At 38.4% G+C, this 22712-nt stretch overlaps 1 long non-coding RNA gene across 1 annotated transcript; it reads right to left on the bottom strand.

Moving 5' to 3' along the window:
* Positions 1-884: 884 nt before the first annotated feature.
* Positions 885-22186, bottom strand: LOC107801039 (uncharacterized). Its single transcript, XR_012703710.1, has 2 exons — positions 22046-22186; positions 885-1229 (listed from the first exon to the last, which is right to left on the bottom strand). It is a non-coding gene; the product is annotated as an uncharacterized LOC107801039 (long non-coding RNA).
* Positions 22187-22712: the final 526 nt, after the last annotated feature.

The raw sequence follows: 22712 nt of genomic DNA, 5'->3' as shown, positions 1-22712 counted from the left end.
AAATCAGGATTTTACCATTTAAAACTAGAAGACGAATTTAAAAAGTTAACAGCATTCACAGTACCAAAAGGATTTTACGAATGGAACGTATTACCATTTGGATATAAAAATGCACCAGGTAGATACCAACATTTTATGGATAACTACTTTAACCAATTAGAAAATTGTATAATATATATAGATGATATACTGTTATATTCTAGAACAGAGAACGAACATATAAAACTACTAGAAAAATTCATACACATTGTAGAAATATCAGAAATTAGTTTACGTAAAAAGAAAGCAGAAGTAATGAAAAATCAAATAGAATTCTTAGGTATACAAATAGATAAAAATGGAATAAAAATGCAAACTCATATAGTACAAAAAATAATTAACTTAAACGAAACACTTGATACGAAAAAGAAGTTACAATCATTTTTAGGATTAGTTAACCAAGTAAGGGAATATATCCTTAAATTAGCAGAAAACTTAAAACCACTACAGAAAAAATTAAAAAAGGATGTAGAATACCCTTTTGACGAAAAAGATAAAACACATATAAAGAAGATAAAAAATATGTGTAAAAAATTACCAAAACTATATTTTCCAGATGAAAAAAGACAGTTAACATACATAGTAGAAACTGATTCTAGTGACCACAGCTATGGAGTTCTAAAATATAAATATGATAATGAAAAAAATGAACACCATTGTAGATATTATTCAGGATCATAAACGGAACCACAATTAAAATGGGAGATAAATTGGAAAGAATTATTTGGATTATATAAATGTTTGTTAGCATTTGAGCCATATATCGTTTATAACAAGTTTATTGTAAGAACAGATAATACACAAGTAAAATAGTGGATAACACGGAAAGTACAAGATTCAGTAACTACGAAAGAAATAAGAAGGCTTGTATTAAATATACAAAATTTTACATTTACAATTGTAGTAATAAGGACTGACAAAAATGTTATTGCAGACTACCTATCAAGACAAAGGTACCCAAACTGATGAAAGCCAAGAAACAAAAGATTTATTTGCAATCCTTACTACTCTATCTTTACAGATGGATGGTATGGGAAAAAGATTGCAACAGCTAGAGAAAAGCCAGCCAAGTCAGCAGCATGACTATAAAGATGCGGAGCTAAGTCGATCGGAAGACTCAAAACTTCAAGAGTTAGAAGGAGACGTTGGGAAACTCCAAAAAAACCATAACAAAGTTTGTTTATATACAGCTGCAGGTACAGGTAAACAAGTTAACAAAAAGCCACATACCAATGTCAATTAAAATAACATATTTGATAAACCAATTACTCCGAAAAGGCCAAAAAAACAATAGTTACGACACCACAAACATCAACCTATGCCAACAGCTTACACCAAAATAAAAAAATATACAACCATATTACCTAGACCTATATTGAAAATATATACAAAATTCAAACATTTCTAAACCTTAACCCCAGAGCAACTACTACAACAGATCCAACACAGGACTATATAACCTAAAAAGTCCAAGGATATAATAGGCTTATTGCACAGCCAAAAACTAGAGCCAATTTAGTAAAAACATGTTACAATTACGGATTACTTAGCACGGTATATACCTATGATGGGGAAGAGATAAGTGGAATATCAGATCTATATAAAGCATTTATTACATTTAAAAGAATTACAAAAGAAAACCTATTTTTTATAAAATTCTATACAACACCAGCTGAGATACTATACGATGAAATAAAACCTATTATACAGGTTGTAAAAATAGGATTGACACGAGATATGATAATACCAGAAGAAATAGAACAACAACCAGAAATACCAAAAATCGAGATACCAGGTTTTTACGCCAACAAAAGAATAATTGGAATAACAACTATTATCCAAGAGCTAGCCAACAATTATTTACAAGAAAATGCTATCTGGAGCTACTACTCAAGAGATCAACTAATGATATATGCGAATTCAAGAGAACTACGACAAGGAGATATGGATGAAGTCCAAAAATAAATTTTATTATTACTAAAACCAGAGATACAACCAACTACAAGAGCACTAAAGAAAGGATTTATTTCCAATGAATTATTGACAAGATACTGCAAATTAGTAGGGCACAAATACCCAGATCATATATGTTCAAAATGCAACGGAGAAGATAATCATGTACTAGAAGTACAACTGGAATGAAGATATCAGCTTAAAGACAAAGGAAGAAGACAGTTATTGCAAACAGACAATGTAAAAAGTCATAAAGTAAATAGTACAAGTCATATTCATGAACAGTAAAGGTCGTTCATGAAGAGTCATTTGTGAATAGTAAGAGTCATTCATATAAGTACGAGTCATATTCATGAACAGTAAAGGTCGTTCATGAAAAGATGATTATGAATAGTAAGAGTCATTTAAGTATGTAAAGAGTCGTTTGTAAACAGTAAGAGTCATTTAAAGTTTTCTATATATAGTTTGTAAATCATAGGAAGAGAGGACACCCTCACCTTCTCTCTTATCTTCTCTCTCTTATAAGAAATATCTGAGTTATATACAAGTCTCTTTAACAACTATGGAACATTCAAACGAGTTACAAGATCAGGTAAGTTTATTCATAATCATGTCTAACTAAACTTTTATATTCCTTATAATCTCTTGAATATCATAATTGTTTATCATGTTATAGTAATGTTATAAAGAACATCTTGAGAAAGTTTGCCATGTCTAATAATGTTGAGAGTAGTTAAGCCCAGACTATGCCATCCTAAGGTCGAAACCGGTAGGCATCGAAGCCGTTTAGGGGAGTAGACAGAGTTGGGGCGCTGTTAGGGTAAATGATTGAAGCAAGAAAAACATGGTAGTGACCAGAAAAGATTGTTCAGTATAACTTATTAAAAAATGATAAACTCTATGATAAACAAAGAGGTTAGAGGGAATATGTTTAGTAAACACATGATAAGAATAAGGAAAAATAATAATCTTATGAGCAACCACACTTATTTACTAGATAATAATAATGATTACAAAATACTCATATTATATACCTTGAACCAACTTAATAACGACATTAGGAGAAAAATTTACGATTTTTTAATTTCTTTTGAAATAATTAACATAATGGAATAAGGATATACAGAACTAATTCTATCAGAAGAAATAGATATCTTAGATTTATATGAACTAGACTTATATTCAGATTAATGATCAACTACGAATATATCAAGCACTGGTTACAAACTTTAGAAAATATAAATTTATTGTCTAAATTATTAAAAAAGAAAATATAGAAGAATATCAACTTACAAAGTTAATTCCGCTATTGACAAACTACTTACAAAATTGTTATTATATTATTTTCATCTATTAGTGTGAGAGATGAAGTTCTATAGTGAGAGGGTGATCTTCAACAATTCCCCACTCAATCCTTGCCTAGGCCCTTGAAGATTTTCAATAAAAGCTGCTAGGCTTTCAGCCCAAGAAGTAAGAACTTGAGCCTTAACCTTGGGTTTCGAAATTTACACTAGAATGAGCTTGGGGGTTCATGGGTATAAGAATGGATTTCTTGCATGCATAAAAGATAATAGGGTATTGAGAGATTGTGAACAAGAAAGGATAGTTATTCGGGTGTAAAATGATAGAAATCTTTCACAAAAGGGTCCTAAAGTCACAGTGCACACTTAGTGCTTGATAATTTACTTAAATAAGCTAGAATCTTAATCATGTCTCTAATTCTTGATTCGATTTGTAAATTTCATAAAGTATATTGAAGTTGCTAAGATACCCGGAATTTTGTAAGAAATTAAGGAATGCTTTATTGAGGTATGCATGGCTAAAAATCCCCTTTTATTAAAAATTGAGCTCCGGTGGCGTTTACGCAAATGTGATAAGACTAGAATTGGTTGTTGTATTGATTGTTATTTCACATGAATTGGTTTGCAATTATATATATATATATATATATACATGAAGGGTGTGCCTCAATATGGGTAATGTACTATTCTTGATATTTAGAGATGTGCGAAGAATACGAATCATGTGTTGAAATACCTAGGCTATAAGCCAAGATTAAAACTTAGATTGTCATGTTAATTATGTGAAATCTTACGTATGATTGAAACTTGAATTGCTTTTGTATGTGCCTATGATCATAAATTGCAAGGTTGACATTGATAGTGAAAATGATGTGATAATTGTGTCTGTAAGTGCCAATGAATTGATATGGTATATGTGAAATAAAGATTCAAATGAGATGATTAATGAGAAAGGAAACAACGCCTAGGTAAGGTGGACTAGCCGATCGGGTCGTGATCGGACACCATGCCGCACACATGGTGGTAATGTGCTAACATTGAATTTTGGAAAAGGGAAATGAAACAGTGATTGAGGTATATGTCTCAAATGAGGCAACCTAGCCGATCGGATCGTGATCGGACTCCGCTCAAGATAGCGGTGGTATTGATAACAATGATGGACATATGAAATGCCCCAAACTAAAGATGTGAAAATTATGTGGAAGTTGTATGATTCTTTATTTGATGATGTGGTGTTCGGTTAAAGCTTTGATTATCTCTTGTGATTTCTTTGTTCTTGAATGATAGTTCTTTCTAATAAAATGGTGTTTAGTTATACATACTAGTACTATTCTATGGTACTAACGTCGCTTTTGCCGGGGGTACTACATTTTTAATGAATGTAAGTGGCTCCATAGCAGACAGTGTCGATCGCGCGTAGCGGAGTATCCTCCTCTCATAGTCTTGGTGAGCTCCATTTCCTTCAAGGGGTTATGTTGCACATAGTTTGTTGAAGACTACCACTTTTGAGGTATAGCCGGTGCCTTGTTGCCGGCATTGTCATATTTGTATCTTTATAGGCTCCGTAGATATTTGTGTGGGTTATGTACGGGTGTTAGATGGGTTTATGAACTAGGTTGTAATCTAAACTCTTGTTTCTCTAGATTGTAATTGTATGAGATCTTGGAAACGTAACAACGGTTAAGGATGTGATATAAAGTGAACTAACAATGTTGAATGTACAATCTTTCGTATTAGCTAAATAAGCGATGGCATGGTTTCCTTAATCGCATTGAGTTTGGTAGAAAGTGTTTGATAAGGCTTTCTCGGTTAGGTTCACTCGATTGAGCACCGGTCGTGCTTCCCGAAGTTGGGGCGTGAGAAACTTGGTATCAGAGCCTAAGGTTTTGGAGTGTCCTAGGATGCTTATAAGTTGGGGGCTACTTGGGCATTTAGGAATAACACCCTTCTTTGTTATTCTGGATTGTGTGCCAAGACTTGTTACGAAACTATCCCCCCTCTAACTAGTGCATTGTTCTATCTTCCAGTAAATGGCACCGAAGAAGAAATCGAGAATTGGCCAAGAAGCCAATGCCACCTTAGGAGTGGCTGATGATTCATTGCTTGATACTGCGGGTGAGGGTAGTCACCCTGCTATCACCCTGCCTGGTTCTTCTATTCCAGAATAGACTACCCCATTTCCTACCCTTGCGGAGGATACCACTATCCCTCCCATTAATACTGATGTTCTGCCTCCGGCCCCAGCTCCCGATTCTACTATCTTTGATGGGGATCTTAGGGGGGCTATTCAGATGTTGACCCAGCTGGTGGCCTCTCAGGCCTAGAGGTCCAATGTTGTGCCCAGTTCATCCAGCCAGCAAGGGGATTCCACCAGTTCCAGAGTGAATAGATTTCTTCAATTAGACCCTCCAGTGTTTACGGGTACCAATCCAGAAGAAGATCCTCAGGATTTTATTGATGAGATGCACAAGACCCTCAGGGTTATGCGTGCAACTGAGACAAAGGGAGTAGAGTTGGCTGCCTATTGTCTGAAAATGGTGGCCTATTCATGGTTTGAGTTATGGGAAGATTCCCGTGAGGAGGGGAGCCCTCCGGCAAGGTGGAGCGAGTTTGCCGATGCCTTTATAGATCATTTCCTGCCTGCTGAGACAAGGGCAACCCATGTAGTAGAGTTTGAAAATTTGAAGCAAGGTAGCAAAAGTATGTGGGAGTACCACACGGAGTTTACTTGTCTGTCCAAGTATACGGCTGCATTAAATTCTGACATGAATTATGGGAAGATGGTAGCATTTTCTCAGGCCACAGAGAACCGTAAACTGAAGAATATAATGGAGAGAGAGGGTAACAGAAAGGCCCGGTCTATGGGCAACATGGAAGAGTCACTAGGTGGGGGAAGATTAGTTTTCAGGGGAGGATCATCAGGGCCGTCCTAGTTTGATGCACAGTCTTCAGCTAGTGCACTCCCATCAAGGCCCATCCAGTAGCATTGGAGTCATTTCAGGTCCGGTCAGGGCAACAGGGGATCCCATCAGCAGGGTCGATCAGAAGTGAGGTCTCAGCAGCAATAGAGGTTGGGCGATCAACCAACCCAACCCTAACACTGACTCGGCTCTCCGTGCCCCAGGTGCGCGAACATGCACTCAGGGATTTGCTATTTGGAGTTACCCATATGCTATGGATGTGGGATGAGAGATCATATTCAGAGGCATTATCGTGTATCCCGCCAGGGAGCGGATAGGGGCGCAGCACAGTCATCTAATCCAGTAGCTTCTACATCCTCAGCCCCCTTTCTAGCTCGAGGTACCCCAGCACCCGCAGGGCATGGTGCAGTTAGGGGTGGTGCACAGAGTTCAGGAAGACCCAGCCGGTTCTATGCTATGAGTGGTCGCCAGACCGTAGAGGCTTCTCTAGATGTTGTCACAAGTATTCTGACTGTCCAATCTCATAATGTTTATGCACTTATTGACCCTGGTTCCACTTTGTCCTATGTTACCCCCTTTGTTGCTATGGAATTTGGGATAGAACCGGATCAGCTTCATAAGTTATTTTCGGTGTCTACTCCGGTTGGTGAGCCAGTTACGGTCGCTCGAGTCTATAGAGGTTGTGTTGTCACGGTGCATGGTAGGGATAACATGGCCGATCTTGTTGAATTAGGGATGGTTGATTTCCATGTAATAATGGGAATGTATTTGCTTTATTCATGCTTTGCCAAACATGATTGTCGGACTAGAACTATGAGGCTTGAATTTCCTAATGAGCCCATTGTTGAATGGAAGGGAGATAATGTAGTGCCAAAAAGTCTATTTATTTCTTACCTTAAGGTCGCGAAGATGATCAAAAAGGGGTGTATCTATCATTTAGTTTGGGTTACAGACACCAATGCTGAGGCGCCTAGCCTTGAGTCCGTGCCATTTGCGAATGAATTTCCGAATGTTTTTCCAGATGAGCTCCCTGGGATTCCACCAGACAGGGAGATTGATTTGGGGATCGATGTGATGCCAGGAACGCAGCCTATATCAATTCCACCTTACAGAATGGCACCGGCAGAATTGAAAGAGCTAAAGGAACAATTGAAGGATTTGCTAGATAAGGGTTTCATCCGTCCAAGTGTGTCACCGTGGGGCGCACTGGTCTTGTTTGTAAGGAAGAAAGATGGGTCGTTATGGATGTGTATTGACTACCGGCAACTCAACAAAGTCACAATCAAAAATAAATACCCTCTACCAAGGATAAATGACGTGTTTGACCAATTGCAAGGTGCCACGTGTTTCTCAAAAATTGACTTGCGGTCTGGGTATCATCAATTGAAGATAAAGGAGCAGGATATTCCAAAAACAGTTTTCAGGACTCGGTATGGGCACTTTAAATTTATGGTTATATCTTTTGGGCTAACAAATGCCCCGACAACTTTCATGGATCTTATGAATCGGGTCTTTAAGCCTTTTCTAGACTTCTTTGTGATAGTGTTCATTGACGATATTCTTGTGTATTCCGAGGTCGGGAGGACCATGTTGACCATCTAAGGGCAGTTTTGCAGACTCTTTAGCAACATCAACTATATGCAATTCAAAATGTGAATTTTGGCGTGCATCTGTCGCGTTCTTGGGTCATGTCATCTCCAGGGAAGGAATTATGGTTGATCCTCAAAAGATTGCAGCGGTAAAGAATTGGCCTAGACCTACTCCAACAGAGATTCGTAGTTTCTTAGGTTTGGCTGTGTACTACAGGAGATTTGTGGAGGGATTTTTTACTCTTACCTCTCCATTGACTTAATTGACACAAAAAGCAGTTAAATTCCAATGGTTCGATACTTGTGAAAAGAGTTTCCAAGAATTGAAATCAAGATTGACTATGACATCGGTATTAGCCCTGCCAAAGGGTATAAAGGGATTTGTGGTGTGTTGCGATGCTTCAAGGATCGGGCTTGGGTGTGTTAATGCAACACGGCAAGTTTATAGCCTACGCTTCTAGGCAACTCAAAAATCATGAAAAGAACTATCCGACCCATGACATAGAGCTTGCGGCAGTAGTGTTTGCGCTAAAGATTTGGTGACACTATTTGTATGGGTCCATGTTGATGTATTTACGGACCACAAGAGCCTTCAATATATTTACAAGTAAAAGGAGTTGAATCTGAGACAAAGAAGATGGCTAGAATTACTCAAGGACTATGACATTGATATTCTCTATCACCCGGGAAAGGCTAATATTGTGGTGGATGCTCTTAGTCGAAAATCTATGGGGAGTTTGGCTCATTTAGAAGCATATCTGAGGCTGTTGGCCAGGGAGGTTTACCAGTTGGCTAGTTTGGGAGTTCGCCTTGTGGATTCTAATGAAGGAGGAGTAATTGTGCAGAATAAGGCTGAATCATCGCTTGTGGCGGAAGTGAAAGAGAAGCAATTCAACAATCCAGTGTTAGCACAACTGAAAGAGGGGATTCATAAACACAAGACCACAACTTTTTCCTTTGGTATGGATGATGGTACCCTACTGTACCAACACCGCCTATGTGTTCCAGATATTGATGGTCTTCGGGAGAGGATCATGGTAGAAGCTCACACTTCCAGGTATTCCGTGCGCCCAGGTTCTACGAAAATGTATCATGATCTCAAGGAAATTTATTGGTAGAACAATATAAAAAGGATGTGGTGAACTTTGTGGCAAAATGTCCGAACTGTCAGCAAGTGAAGACCGAATATCAAAGGTCCGGTGGATTGGCCCAAAGCATAGAAATTCCAATGTGGAAATGGGAGATGATTAACATGGATTTTGTGGTAAGGTTACCGCGCACTCTGCGCAACTTTGACTCAATTTGGGTAATCTTGGATCGACTTACGAAATCAGTGCACTTCTTGCCAGTTAAATCTACCGACACAACAGAACAATATGCTCAGTTGTATATTAGGGAAATAGTCAAGTTGCATGGCAATCCAGTCTCAATCATTTCAGATCGAGGGCTCAGTTCAAAGCCAACTTTTGGAAGAAATTTTAGCAAGGTTTGGGTACGCAGGTAAATCTTAGCACAGCTTTTCATCCTCAAACTGACGGGCAAGCGGAGAGGACTATTCAGACGCTTGAAGATATGTTGCACGCTTGTATTCTTGATTTCAAAGGTAGCTGGGATGACCATTTGCCACTCATAGAGTTTGCTTATAACAACAGCTTCCATGCTAGTATACAACTGGCACCATTTGAGGCGTTGTATGGTAGGAGATGTAGATCTCCCATTGGGTGGTTCGAGGTTGGAGAAGCTGAATTGATAGGGTTGGACCTTGTGTATCAGGCTCTGGAGAAGGTCAAGATTATCAAGGAAAGGTTAAAAACTGCTCAGAATCGCCAATCGTCTTATTCGGACGTTCGTCACAGAGATTTGGAATTCAAAGAAGATGATTGGGTATTTTTGAAGCTTTCCCCCATGAAGGGTATCATGCGGTTTGGAAAGAAAGTAAAATTGAGTCCGAGGTATGTCGGACAGTAAAGAATAATTCAGAGGATTGGTCAGGTGGCGTACAAGCTCGAGCTGCCACTCGAGATATCATTGGTATGCCTAATTTTCCATGTGTCTATGTTGAAGAAGGTAGTAGGAGATCCGACCACTATTGTGTCAGTTGAAACTACTGAGGTTAATGAGGAACTGTCATCTGAAGAAGTTCCAGTTACCATTCTTGACAGGCAAGTCCGGAAGTTGAGAAATAAGGAAATTGCCTCCGTAAAAGTGTAATGGCAAAACTAGCAGGTTGAGTAAGCCACTTGGGAAGCTAAGGAAGAAATGCGAAAGAAGTACCCACATTTGTTTGAATAGTCGTGTAATAGCTTTTATGCATTTGGTCCCTATGAACTCTTATCTTTTGATTTGATCTATGTAAAACTATCCTGTTTTGGTAAAATGTTGCGTAAGCAGCCATGGTTAGTGTTGTACAAGTTATGTTATGTCTATAGAATGTGTATATGTTGTTATGATATGTTTCTGGGGCTCTCGGACAGGTGGATAGGTCTAGATACAAATGAAACTCTGGCGAAACTTTTGGAAATTTAGGGAGTTAGCCAAATTTGGGGGTTGTTTATATGATTCATGTTGTGAATATTTTTGAAGGTTTCCCCCATGAAGGGTATCATGAGGTTTGGAAAGAAAGGAAAATTGAGTCTGAGGTATGTCGGACCGTAAAGAATAATTCATAGGTTTGGTCAGGTGGCGTACAAGCTCGAACTGCCACCCGAGATGTCATTGGACACCCAGACTTCCATGTGTCTATGTTGAAGAAGGGAGTGGGAGATCCGACCACTGTTATGCCAGTTGAAACTATTGAGGTTAATGAGGAACTTTCATATGAAGAAGTTCCAGTTGCCATTCTTGACAGGAAAGTTCGAAAGATGAGAAATAAGGAAATTACCTCCGTAAAAGTGTTATGGCTGAACCAGCAGGTTGAGGAAGCCACTTGGGAAGCCGAGGAAGAAATGAGAAAGAAGTACCCTCATTTGTTTGAATAGTCGTGTAATAGCTTTTATGCATTTGGTCCCTACGAACTCTTATCTTTTGATTTGATCTATGTAAAACTGTCTTGTTTTGGTTATATGTTGCATGCGCGGCCATGGTTAGCATTGTACAATTTATGTTATATCTATGAAATGTGTATTTGCTGTTAGGATATGTTTCTGAGACTCTCTGACATGTGGATAGGCCTAGATACAAAGGAAACTCTGGCGAAATATTTGGAAATTCGGGAGTTATCCAAATTTGGGGTTTGTTGATATGATTCATGTTGTAAATATTTTTTAAGGTTTCCCCCATGAATGGTATCTTGCGGTTTGGAAAGAAAGGAAAATTGAGTCCGAGGTATGTCGGACCGTAAAGAATAATTCAGAGGATTGGTTAGGTGGCGTACAAGCTCGAGTTGCCACCCGAGATGTCATTGGTACACCCAGACTTCCATGTGTCTATGTTAAAGAAGGGAGTGAGAGATCCGACCACTATTTTGCCAGTTGAAACTATTGAGGTTAATGAGGAACTTTCATATGAAGAAGTTCCAGTTGCCATTCTTGACAGGAAAGTCCGGAAGTTGAGAAATAAGGAAATTACCTCCGTAAAAGCGTTATGGCGGAACCAGCAGGTTGAGGAAGCCACTTGGGAAGCCGAGGAAGAAATGAGAAAGAAGTACCCACATTTGTTTGAATAGTCGTGTAATAGCTTTTATGCATTTGGTCCCTATGAACTCTTATCTTTTGATTTGATCTATGTAAAACTGTCTTGTTTTGGTTATATGTTGAATGCGCGGCCATGGTTAGTGTTGTACAATTTATGTTATATCTATGGAATGTGTATTTGCTGTTGGGATATGTTTCTGGGGCTCTCTGACATGTGGATCGGCCTAGATACAAAGGAAACTCTAGCGAAATTTTTGGAAATTTAGGGAGTTAGCCAAATTTGGGGGCTGTTGATATGATTCATGTTGTAAAAAAATGAGGTTGCATAAATATTTCTAATGAGTGAACCTTGATCCTCATTCGAGGATGAATGATCTTCGGTGGGGGAGGATGTAAGGCCCCGTGAAATTTCTACTCAAAACCCGAATCTCGTAGTGCCAAGTTAGGTTCGGACCCTTTAGATTGATTTGTGCATTAAAAAGTTCAAGAATAATGTTTTCCAGAAAAGTGCGTTTCTGCGGTCCATTATGCGGTCGCATAAGAGATATGCGGACCGCATAGTCGCCACAGAGCCAGGCAGTTTGATGGTTAATTTGAGGTCAACTATGCAGCCAATTATGCGATCACATAATCAATATGTGGGCCGCATAGTCATTGCAAAATCCCCTTGGAATTTTTGTGAAGGGCAGTTCTGCGGTGCATTTTACGACCGCCGAGTAGGTATGTGGACTGCATTTCTGCCGCATACGTAGGTAGTTTGTTCAGGTTTTGGTACCGTTTTTGCGGTCCATTTCGCGGGCCACATGTCCATTATGGGATCGCTGATTTCGTCGGGGCTCCTATTTTCTAACTTTTAAAACCCGACCTCATCCCATTAAAAATACCCCATTAGAACTATTTTAGGCTATTTCACAGCAAATAGAGTGAGAGAGGAAGTTCTAGAGTGAGAGGGTGATCTTCAACAATTCCCCACTCAATTCTTGCCTAAGCCCCTGAAGATTTTCAAGAAAAGAAGCTAGGCTTTCACCCCAAGAGGTAAGAACTTGAGCTCTAACCTTGGGTTTCGAAATTCACACTAGAATGAGTAATTAGCATGGGGGTTCATGGGCATAAGAATGGATTTCTTGCATGATAAAGGAAAATCGGGTATTGAGAGATTGTGAACTAGAAAGGATAGCAATTGGGGTGTAAAATGATAGAAATCTTTCACAAAAGGGTCCTAAAGTCACAGTGCTCACTTAGTGCTTGATAATTTACTTAAATGAGCTAGAATCTTAATCATGTCTCTAATTCTTGATTCGATTTGTAAATTTCATAAAATAGGTTGAAGTTGCTAAGAAACCCTGAATTTTGTAAGAAATTAAGGAAAGCTTTATTGAGGTATGTATGGCAAAAAACCCCCTTTTATTAGAAATTGAGCTCCGGTGGATTTTACGCAAATGTGCTAAGACTAGAATTGGTTGATGTATTGATTGTTATTTCACATGAATTGGTTAGCAGTATATATACATGAAGGGTGTGCCTCAATGTGGGTAATGTACGATTCTTGATATTTAGAGATGTGCAAAGAATACGAATCATGTGTTCAAATGCCTAGGCTATAAGCCAAGATTAAAACTGAGATTGTCATGCTAATTATGTGAAATCTTACATATGCTTGCAACTTGAATTTCTTTTGTATGTGCCTATGATCATAAATTGCAAGGTTGACATTGAAAGTGAAAATGATGTGATAATTGTGGCCCTAAGTACCAATGAATTGATATGGTATATGTGAAATAAAGATTCAAATAAGATGATTAATGAGAAAGGAAACAACACCTAGGTAACGCGACCTAGCCAATCAGGTCGTGATCGGATACCATGTCGCACACATGGTGGTAATGTGCTAATATTGAATTCCGAAAAAGGGAAATGAAACGGTGATTGAGGTATATGTCTCAAATGAGGCAACCTAGCCGATCGGGTCGTGATCGGACTCTTCTCAAGATAGCGGTGGAATTGAGAACAATGTTGAACATATGAAATGCCCCAAACTAAAGTTGTGGAAATTATGTGGAAGTCGTATGATTCTTTAATTGATGACGTGGTGCTCGTTTAAAGCTTTGATTGTCTCTTGTGATTTCTTTGTTCTTGTATGATAGTTCTTTCTAATAAATTGGTATTTAGTTATACATACTAGTACTATTCCATGGTACTAACGTCCCTTTTGTCGAGGGCACTACATTTTCAAATGAATGTAGGTGGCTCCATAGCGGACAATGTCGATCATGCGTAGTGGAGTATCCTCCTCTAATAGTCTTGTTGAGCCCTTTTCCTTCAAGGGGTTATGTTGCACATCTTTTGTTGTAGACTTCCACTTTTGAGGTATAGCCGGGGCCTTGTTGCCGGCATTGTCATAATTGTCTTTTGTATCTTTAGAGGCTCCGTAGACGTTTGTGTGGGTTATGTACGGGTGTTGAATGGGTCTATGAACTAGGTTGTAATCTAAACTCTTGTTTCTCTATATTGTAATTATGTGAGATCTTGGAAACTTAACAACAGTTATGGATCTGATATAAAGTGAACTAACAACGTTGAATGTACAATCTTTCCTATTGATTAAATAAGCGATAGCATTGTTTCCTTAATCGCATTGAGTTGGATAGAAAGTGTTTGATAAGGCTTGCTCAGTTGGGTTCACTCGATTGAGCACCGGTCACACCTCCCGAGGTTGGGGCGTGACATTTACTACATCTAGCTAGGTAATACTATATCATGACTCTTACTTCGATTTATAGTTACTGAGGTCTACGACCAAACTCCAGGTTACTCTTTTGCTGCTTATCATATATGTATAAGTCTAACTCCTTTAATGCTTCCTCAATACTGTTCATCTTAGGAATTATTGCCTATCTCATTTAGTACTTTGTAACGTTTATCCATCCATTATAGATTCACCTCAATTTTTATCTACAATCTTCCATTGATAACTTGAAACTTCTTACGTAATACGTTGCCACTAGGGCTTATGTTGCGTCGAGGAATATTTGATGTGATTTTCCTGATACACTTGGGGGTGATACTGTACTTCAATAATCATATTTTACAGCATCCCAATGTGATTCACCATACGTGGGTATTTTGATTTTATACAATTCGTGAAATCCTCTTCAAATCATTACTCAATGGAAAGCCCGTACGTCATCCTTTATCTACAACAATTACACTCTTATTCTATTATGAAGGTAGCATTCCACCTCTTCTAAATGCTATTTGTCCTTGACTTCTTTGTGTTCATTCAGGCTATATTGAGCTTTGTATAACGTAGAGAAACCATCAGACCTTCTTGTTTTCATAGGCTTAATTCTGAGGACTTATCCATTTCATCACCTTCTCACTTGTCCTTTCTTATCCTTACTCCTGTCTTCCTACAATCTTGTCACTCTACCATACTTTAGCTTGCGACCCACACATATCTATTTATACTTGTTTGCAACCTTCCTTCCTCTTGCTTGCACCATAGATTTCCTTATGTTATTCTAGAACATCAAGCGAGACATCACATCATCTCTAACTCTTCTTTACTCTCTTGACTAGATCTCTCGGTACTTAGAAACCATAGGTTGGAAGGTATGCCATTGATGACGTTGCTATCATTCCTTGATATTAAATCCTAATGCTTCTAGCCTTCTATCCGAAGTATGGACTATTCACGATCTTCGGCACCTGAGTATCTCATACGTTGTTCACTTTTTGCTTATTTACCTTAAAATCTCACATCACATCTTCTATATCTTTCATGACCTCCCTTCCACATAGGTATAATTCACATCCATAACTTGAAGCTCTATTATAATACTTGCACCTCTGGTGTATACACAATCTGATGGAAGCTTCATACTGACTTCTGATGAGGCTGGTACTCTTTCAACTGGCTTTATCGTAGAGCCGTTATAGAATATGGTTGTTGTACTATCTATCTTGTACCTATGATATTAAGAGTGATCCTGCAATATTCTCAATCACGAGGTCTATAATTTTCTGGGTCCAATGATCAGACTCTTGATTTACTTCATTGAGGTAACTCTTTATTTTATTCTTCCTTCTGATCAGTCTTTAGGCTTAAGCTATCTTCCAATCTGCAGCTCATGGTATTAGTTATTACTTTAGCCTTTCATGGATGCTCTGGAATATCCATGATACCATCCTCTAACAACCAAATCCTTTGTCTATGACCTGGGCTTGGTTCTTTCTTTTAACTTATACAGGAATCGTCTACGACTGTATATGCCGCATGTATAAAATTCCAAACTCTTAAGTGTGTCCATAATGTAATAACTCCAGATCATTGATAGAATGATTCCTTTTGCTCCTTATCAGCTTTCTTTAAGAGTAAGCTTTTACTTTTCCTGGTCTTTCTTCCCCTTTTCGTGTGCATACTTATCTTATCTTAATGCCCAAGCATATTGGAATCCCATAGAACTCATATGATCTTGGATATCATTTCTGATTTTACTTTCCATTCATTAGCCACGGTAGGTGTTATTTTCTTATGGAGTGCATACAATATTGTTGTAAGACTATCGTTATAAGACCATTCCCTCATTAGGTCACTAAGCTTGGGTTGAAGCCTTCTTCCTAACTTTCTCAGCTAGTCTTTCATTGTAGTATTTAGGGAGGACCTCTGACTCTTGTAATGCTGTGAGCTTATTAAAGACCTTTTGATGTCCTCCCTTGCCTATAATTATTCATAGTTACTTATTTCCACGCCCTTGTGCTTGTATAGGGTTGCCTCTGAACTAGTATTTTTACTGTCTTCCAAGTGGCACTCTCTTTTATTTCCGTAACATTGATACGGTACCTTTAAATACCCTGAATCTGATTTGAATACATTTCCAGTATTATAATGACATCACTACAAGACTGAATTCTCCATGTTGGGGTTCACTATATTTATCTTGCATGATCTACTGATTTGTCTATAACCTCTTGTCTAGTGAAGAGTAGGTTGTTCCTGAATCAACTATTAACTACTCATTGGCTCTTTCTCATATCCATATTCTGCATAATCTTTCTTGGGTTATTTCCTTTGTTGTACTATCTCCTTATTTATAAAAAACATCTCTGGCAGGAGCCCTTACTTCCTTTTCTTGGCGTCGTGCTTACATAATGTTCTAGAATAATAACATATCTGTAACATTTGAATAAGTACAATCTCACCCCTTTCTCATTTTTATCGCATTATTCCTTTATCATTCCATAATTACTAGATCCACCTAATTCTGACTTAATGCCACACCATTCCATAATCCCTCCTTTAGGGGAGTACTAAGTGTCAGAGCTACGACGACCTGCCTATAGACGTTCTACCTTTTCATCTTTGGCATCCTTTCACGTCATCGATGATCCTTAATCGCCTTGCGGTAATCCTTTCTGTACCAAGGATAACAAAATTTCTTACTCACGAGGGTGACACTTAGTATAACTAGCACATACAGTTCCTTAAGTTGAAATTTGCTCACATTGATTGCTTTAGGGAAGCATCTTCCTGAATGACTAGTCTCTGAATTTCTCATGAATCTTCTTCTGTTGTCCCTTCTATTATTGTCGGAACAAAACCTGAAATTCTCATGATGTCGATCAATCACTCTATCCCTAATTCATGGTTAGTTTATCTTGTTAAACAATTCATACCGGTTTATATTAATCTAGGGTTAAACTTTTTCTTCTGGTAATCACATTAGAGCTGCGAACGTTTTTCTTTAAATGAGGATGTGACTATATGGCCTATACGTTTTTGTTGTCTTTAGGCCCACCACCTTTCGTCTCTTTCTTGTTTTGACTATAGATTCTGTAGCACTCTACCGTTGTCATCCATGAATCATATCTCACTCATAATTCTTCCTTATCTCTCTTCTCACTACTCTGTTAATATTTCTGCCTATCCCTTTCTTGTCAAAACTTCAACATGACATTCTTTCGCTTTTAGCTCTCCTTGATTCATTCACCAGCTCTTCGGGTTGCTCAACGTCCTCGCTCTACTAGGGACGAGAGTCACACTAAGGTAATATTTATCCCTTTCAGGCTTTTAGTGCCTATCTTTGTAGTGCTCATATCTAGCTGTACTATTTTAGAATGCAACATCTAGGTATTTTACGAGGAGATGTATTAGCACATTTGCAATATTCTTCGGAAATGTCAACTGAAGCATGGTTCTCACAAGAAAGATTGAGGTTTGTGTGGATGATGTGATCGTAAAGTCAAAGCAACGGGTAGACCATGTCGGATATTTTAGGAAGTTTTTCCAAAGACTCTGCAAGTACAATCTTAAGCTTAACCCTACCAAGTGTGCATTTGGTGTTCCATCTGGAAAACTATTGGGATTCATAGTTAGTCGTCGAGGCATTGAGTTGGACCTGTCAAAGATTAAAGTTATCCAAGAATTGCCACCTCCAAGGAATAAGACTGAGGTGATGAGTCTCCTCAAGCTTTTAAACTACATCAACAGGTTTATCGCTCACCTCACAATAACTTGCGAGCCCATCTTTATGTTGCTGAAGAATGATGTTGCAGTCAAATGGACTCATGAGTGCCAGGAGGCATTTGATAAGATCAAGGGATACTTGTCAAACCCACTTGTGTTGGTCCCGCCGGAACTCGAGAGGCCTTTAATTCTTTATTTGACAGTCTTGGACAATTCGTTCGGTTGCGTACTGGGTCAACATGACATCATTGGCAGAAATGAGCAAGTCATCTATTATCTCAGCAAGAAGTTCACATCCTATGAGGTTAAGTATATTTCCCTTGAAAGGACATGTTGCACTCTGACTTGGGTGGCACAATAGTTGAAGCATTATTTGGCGTCCTACACTACTTACCTCATTTCTCGTCTGGATCCTCTAAAGTATATCTTTCAAAAGCCTATTCCCATAGGAAGACTTGCAAAAATGGCCGATTTTGCTCACAGAGTTTGACATTATCTATGTGACTCGGACCGCAATGAAAGCCCAAGCATTGGCCGATCATTTGGCCGAGAATCCGATGGATCAAGAGTATGAGCCATTAAGGACTTATTTTCCTGATGAAGAGGTGATGCATATTGACAAATTGGAACAGGATGACAAACCAGGTTGGAAACTTTTCTTTGATGGAGCCGCTAACATGAAAGGTGTCGGAATAGGGGATATGCTCTTTTCTAAAATAAGTCATCACTACCCTGTTACGGCCCAGCTTCGTTTCTATTGTACCAACAACATGGCTGAGTACGAGGCATGCATTTTGGGATTGAGGTTAGCTGTAGATATGAGAGTTCAGGAAGTCTTGGTCTTGGGAGACTCGGATCTTTTAGTGCACCAGATTCAGGGAGAATGAGAGACTCATGATTTAAAGCTCATATCATATCGACAATGTTTGCATGATCTTTGTCAACGGTTTTGTTCAATAGAGTTCAGGAATATACCAAGGCTCCATAATGAGGTTGTCGATGCCTTGGATACTTTGGCGTCAATGTTGCACCATCCGGATAAAGCTTATGTTGACCCTCTGCACATTCAAGTTCGTGATTAGCATGCCTATTGTAATGTGGTTAAGGAAGAACTTGATGGTGAACCATGGTTCCATGATATCAGGGAATACATTAGGATGTGGATATATCCGATACACGCCACATGTGATCAAAAGAGAACAATTCAGCGTTTCGCTAGTGGATTTTTCTTGAGCGGGGGAGTTTTATACAAAAGAACTCCAGATCTTGGGGCCTGGATGTTATTGGACTAATTGATCCTGCAGCATCAAACAGGCACAGGTTCATTCTGGTGGCCATTGATTATTTCACTAAGTGGGTTGAAGCTAAGACTTTCAAATCTGTGACCAAGAAGGCAGTGGTCGATTTTGTCCATTCAAATATCATTTGTCGGTTCGGAATTCCAAAGGTAATCATCACAGATAATGGTGATAATCTTAACAGTCAGTTGATAAAAGAGGTATGCCAATAGTTTAAGATTACTCATCGAACTGCCACCCCATATCGCCCCATGGAGAATGGAGCTGTTGAGGCGGCCAACAAGAACATAAAGAAGATACTTCGAAAAATGATGCAAGGTTCCAGGAAATGGCATGAAAAGTTGCCCTTTGCTTTGCTGGGTTATCACACTACTATTCGCACTTCAGTAGGTACAACTCCTTATTTGTTGGTATATGGTACTGAAGTAGTGATACCCGCAGAAGTCAAAATTCCATCTCTTCGAATTGTTACTGAAGCTGAGATTGATGATGATGAGTGGGTCAAAACACGTTTGGAGCAATTAAGTCTGATTGACAAGAAAAGACTGGCAGCAGTGTGTCGTGGCTAGTTGTATCAAAGAGAATGGCAAGAGCATACAACAAGAATGTGCGTCCCCAGAAATTTGAAGTGGGTCAACAGGTATTGAAACGCATCCTTCCAGATTAGGCTGAAGCAAAAGGCAAGTTCGCCCCAAATTGGCAAGGGCTGTTAATTGTAACGAGAGTGTTGTCCAATGGTGCTTTGTATTTAAAAGATATAGAAGGCAAATGTGTAGATATGGCTATCAATTCTGATGCGGTAAAAAGATATTATGTATGATTTCTTTGGTTTGTCTAATTGTTGTTTGTACTTAGCATGTTTTGAAGATTGGAATGACGAAGACATTTTATTCTGCTATCTAAACATTTTATCCTTTGTTACCCTTTTCAGCCTTATTTATTTTCTTTCATACCCCTCTTTTGGAATCAGTAGCAAAGATAAGAATCACGGACACAAAAGGCAAATAAAGACGGAAAAAAGGAAAAGAGAAGAGAGAAAGGGAAAGAAAAGAATGGAAAAGAGTGGAAAAAAAGAGAAAAAAGAAAAAAAAAAGTAAAAGAAAAAGAGAAAAGTAACAACAACAAAGCAATTCCTATGACATGAACTACGTTTGATCAACAACAAAGCAATCCCCTCATAACTTCTTGTCTCCTAGAAGAGACTTACACTCTCATCATTAATCTCCTGATCATGCCTCTCATATATAAGGTGCTTATTGTCACACCTCCTTTTTACCACCCGAGAGGTGATATAAGGGAGTTTTCCAATTAAAGTGATATAAATCGAAATGAGATTATTTACTTATTTTTCAGAGTCGCCACTTGGAATCATTTATGGTGTCTCAAGTCACCGGTTTATTTTAAATCCCAAATCGAGGAAAATTCGATTTTCCTTTTGAAGTCTTGCGAACTAGAAATTCTGAATAAGGAATTCTGTTAACTCGAGGGAAGGTGTTAGGCACCCCCGGATTCCGTGGTTCTAGCACGGTCACTTTAAACTATTATAATTGGCCTAATATCTGATTTTAATACATGTTTTAACCTATGGTGTGTTTTTACCTTATTAACTGCTTTTAATCATTTTTAGGAAGATTCACCGTTATTTAAAACATTTCTTGAACCACGCCACATGAAATGCACCCGCGATCCACGACACATTTTATTTAATGTCGTTGAGATTAGGATTTGGGTCACATGAAATACACACCCGAGTTTAAGGAAATTAATTAAAATTACATGCCTAAAACAACTACGCACCTTCAAGTTTGTGAGGATCATGGAAATTTCAACTAAATGGCACACCTCGATTTCTAAAAGGATAAAATTAATTAAGTGAGGGCCATGGGTTATTTAATGAAAATGGCACACCTCAAATTTTCTATAATAGCTAACTAGTTTTGTGAGGGCCATAGACTTGGCATTCTATAATAGCATTCTATAATTCAGAAAGGTGGAGTTGGCATGGTTTTATGTAAAAATAACAAGAGAAAGGTGCCAGCTTTGGTTCATCTCCATACCATCTTTACGCATTTGGTCCCTCAATATTCGAGGTCACACATTTAAATTCCGATTCACTAACTTTACAGACTTGGTCTAGTACAACAAGAAAAGCTAATTCCAGAACTCCATCAATCAGTAACATTTTCATATAAAAGAGATGGAAAAAATGAATAATCCATACTACTTGGTGAAAGCATCATGTGGACGTTGTAAAAATATACGAGCACAATACTAACCAGTTGCTTCAATTCTATGCTGTGACTACAGTAATACCCCAACCAACCCTTATTTTGTGATGTTATTCTTAATAACTGAGTTTTCTACTTTACCGTATTGAGTTCCTTTGGTTCTAGGGCTGTACCAGACCTCCCACAAGCCAGTAAAGTAAGGAAGACCCAATTAAAGCCCAAAACAATGCTTATTGCTAGGCCACATAGCTGTAGAGTCCAGCGAACTCCAAATCCATGCGCGAGCTCAAATTAGAGTTCATGGGGTGAAAAATCAGAATAGTCTCAATCACAAATCTTAGCAAAATAATTAAATTACTCCTGTGAGCAAATGAACCATCAACTTTCAATATAAGAGGACTTCACCGAGCCTATACTAGATTCAAACAATGCAACCAAGCCATACATAATTAACCCATTGACATGCTTTCAAAATTAGAAATTAACAGAGGGGGGAATTCTAATTAGTTTATATGATTAAACGCATAGAATCCCAAAATTAGGTAGAAACGTATCAACCCAAATCACATTCACGATTCAGTGAACAAAAATAAGGACAAAGAAACTATATAATCATACCTATTAGCTGGAACCATATTTTGAAGACAAGGAGGTCGAATACATGTTCGAAATTAGTAGCTTGGAGCCTAGCATAAGCAGAACCAACAGCACATAGCTTCAGACCTCGAATTCGAAAAACAACTCGAGCAACCAGAAATTGAGGAGATAATGCAGCGACAATCAACACAGCCTTTCGAAACTCGCTATTCTCCGATTTTTCTTCCTCTTTTTTTTTTGAAATCTCTTTTATTATTTTTAGCTTTCCAAACTTTTGAAACTTCAAATTTTCTTCTTGCTTTTCGTTTGCCGCTGAATGCGTTTGTGTGTGTGTGTTGTTCAGAGAAAAATAAAGGGAGTCTTGGTTTTGATTCTTGAAGAAGATGAACAGGGGAGGGGGCTCGTGCATTCCAGCGGCGGATTGCTCTAGGGTCTAGAGGTCTGTTGTGTTTTCCATGGAGAAATGAAGAAGAATAGAAGAAGCAGCCAAAGGTAGGGCGTTGCTTGTGTTCAATTTTGGAAGGGAGCTGATTCTCTATTGAAGAAGAAGTCAGAAGCGCCGTTTTTTGGTGAAAGGGTAGGGGTCTAAATTGTATGGAAAAATCTGATCCCTTATGTCTAGGTCTTGCTCTTTTATAAAAAAGAGTTTGGGCCAAGAGGGTATTGGGTATGATATTGGACCGATTTT

The sequence above is a fragment of the Nicotiana tabacum genome, chromosome 20 (genome assembly GCF_000715075.1).
Source record: "Nicotiana tabacum cultivar K326 chromosome 20, ASM71507v2, whole genome shotgun sequence".
Lineage (NCBI taxonomy): Eukaryota > Viridiplantae > Streptophyta > Magnoliopsida > Solanales > Solanaceae > Nicotiana > Nicotiana tabacum.
Note: the sequence above shows the minus strand (reverse complement) of the source record. Positions and strands in the feature narration are given on the sequence as shown.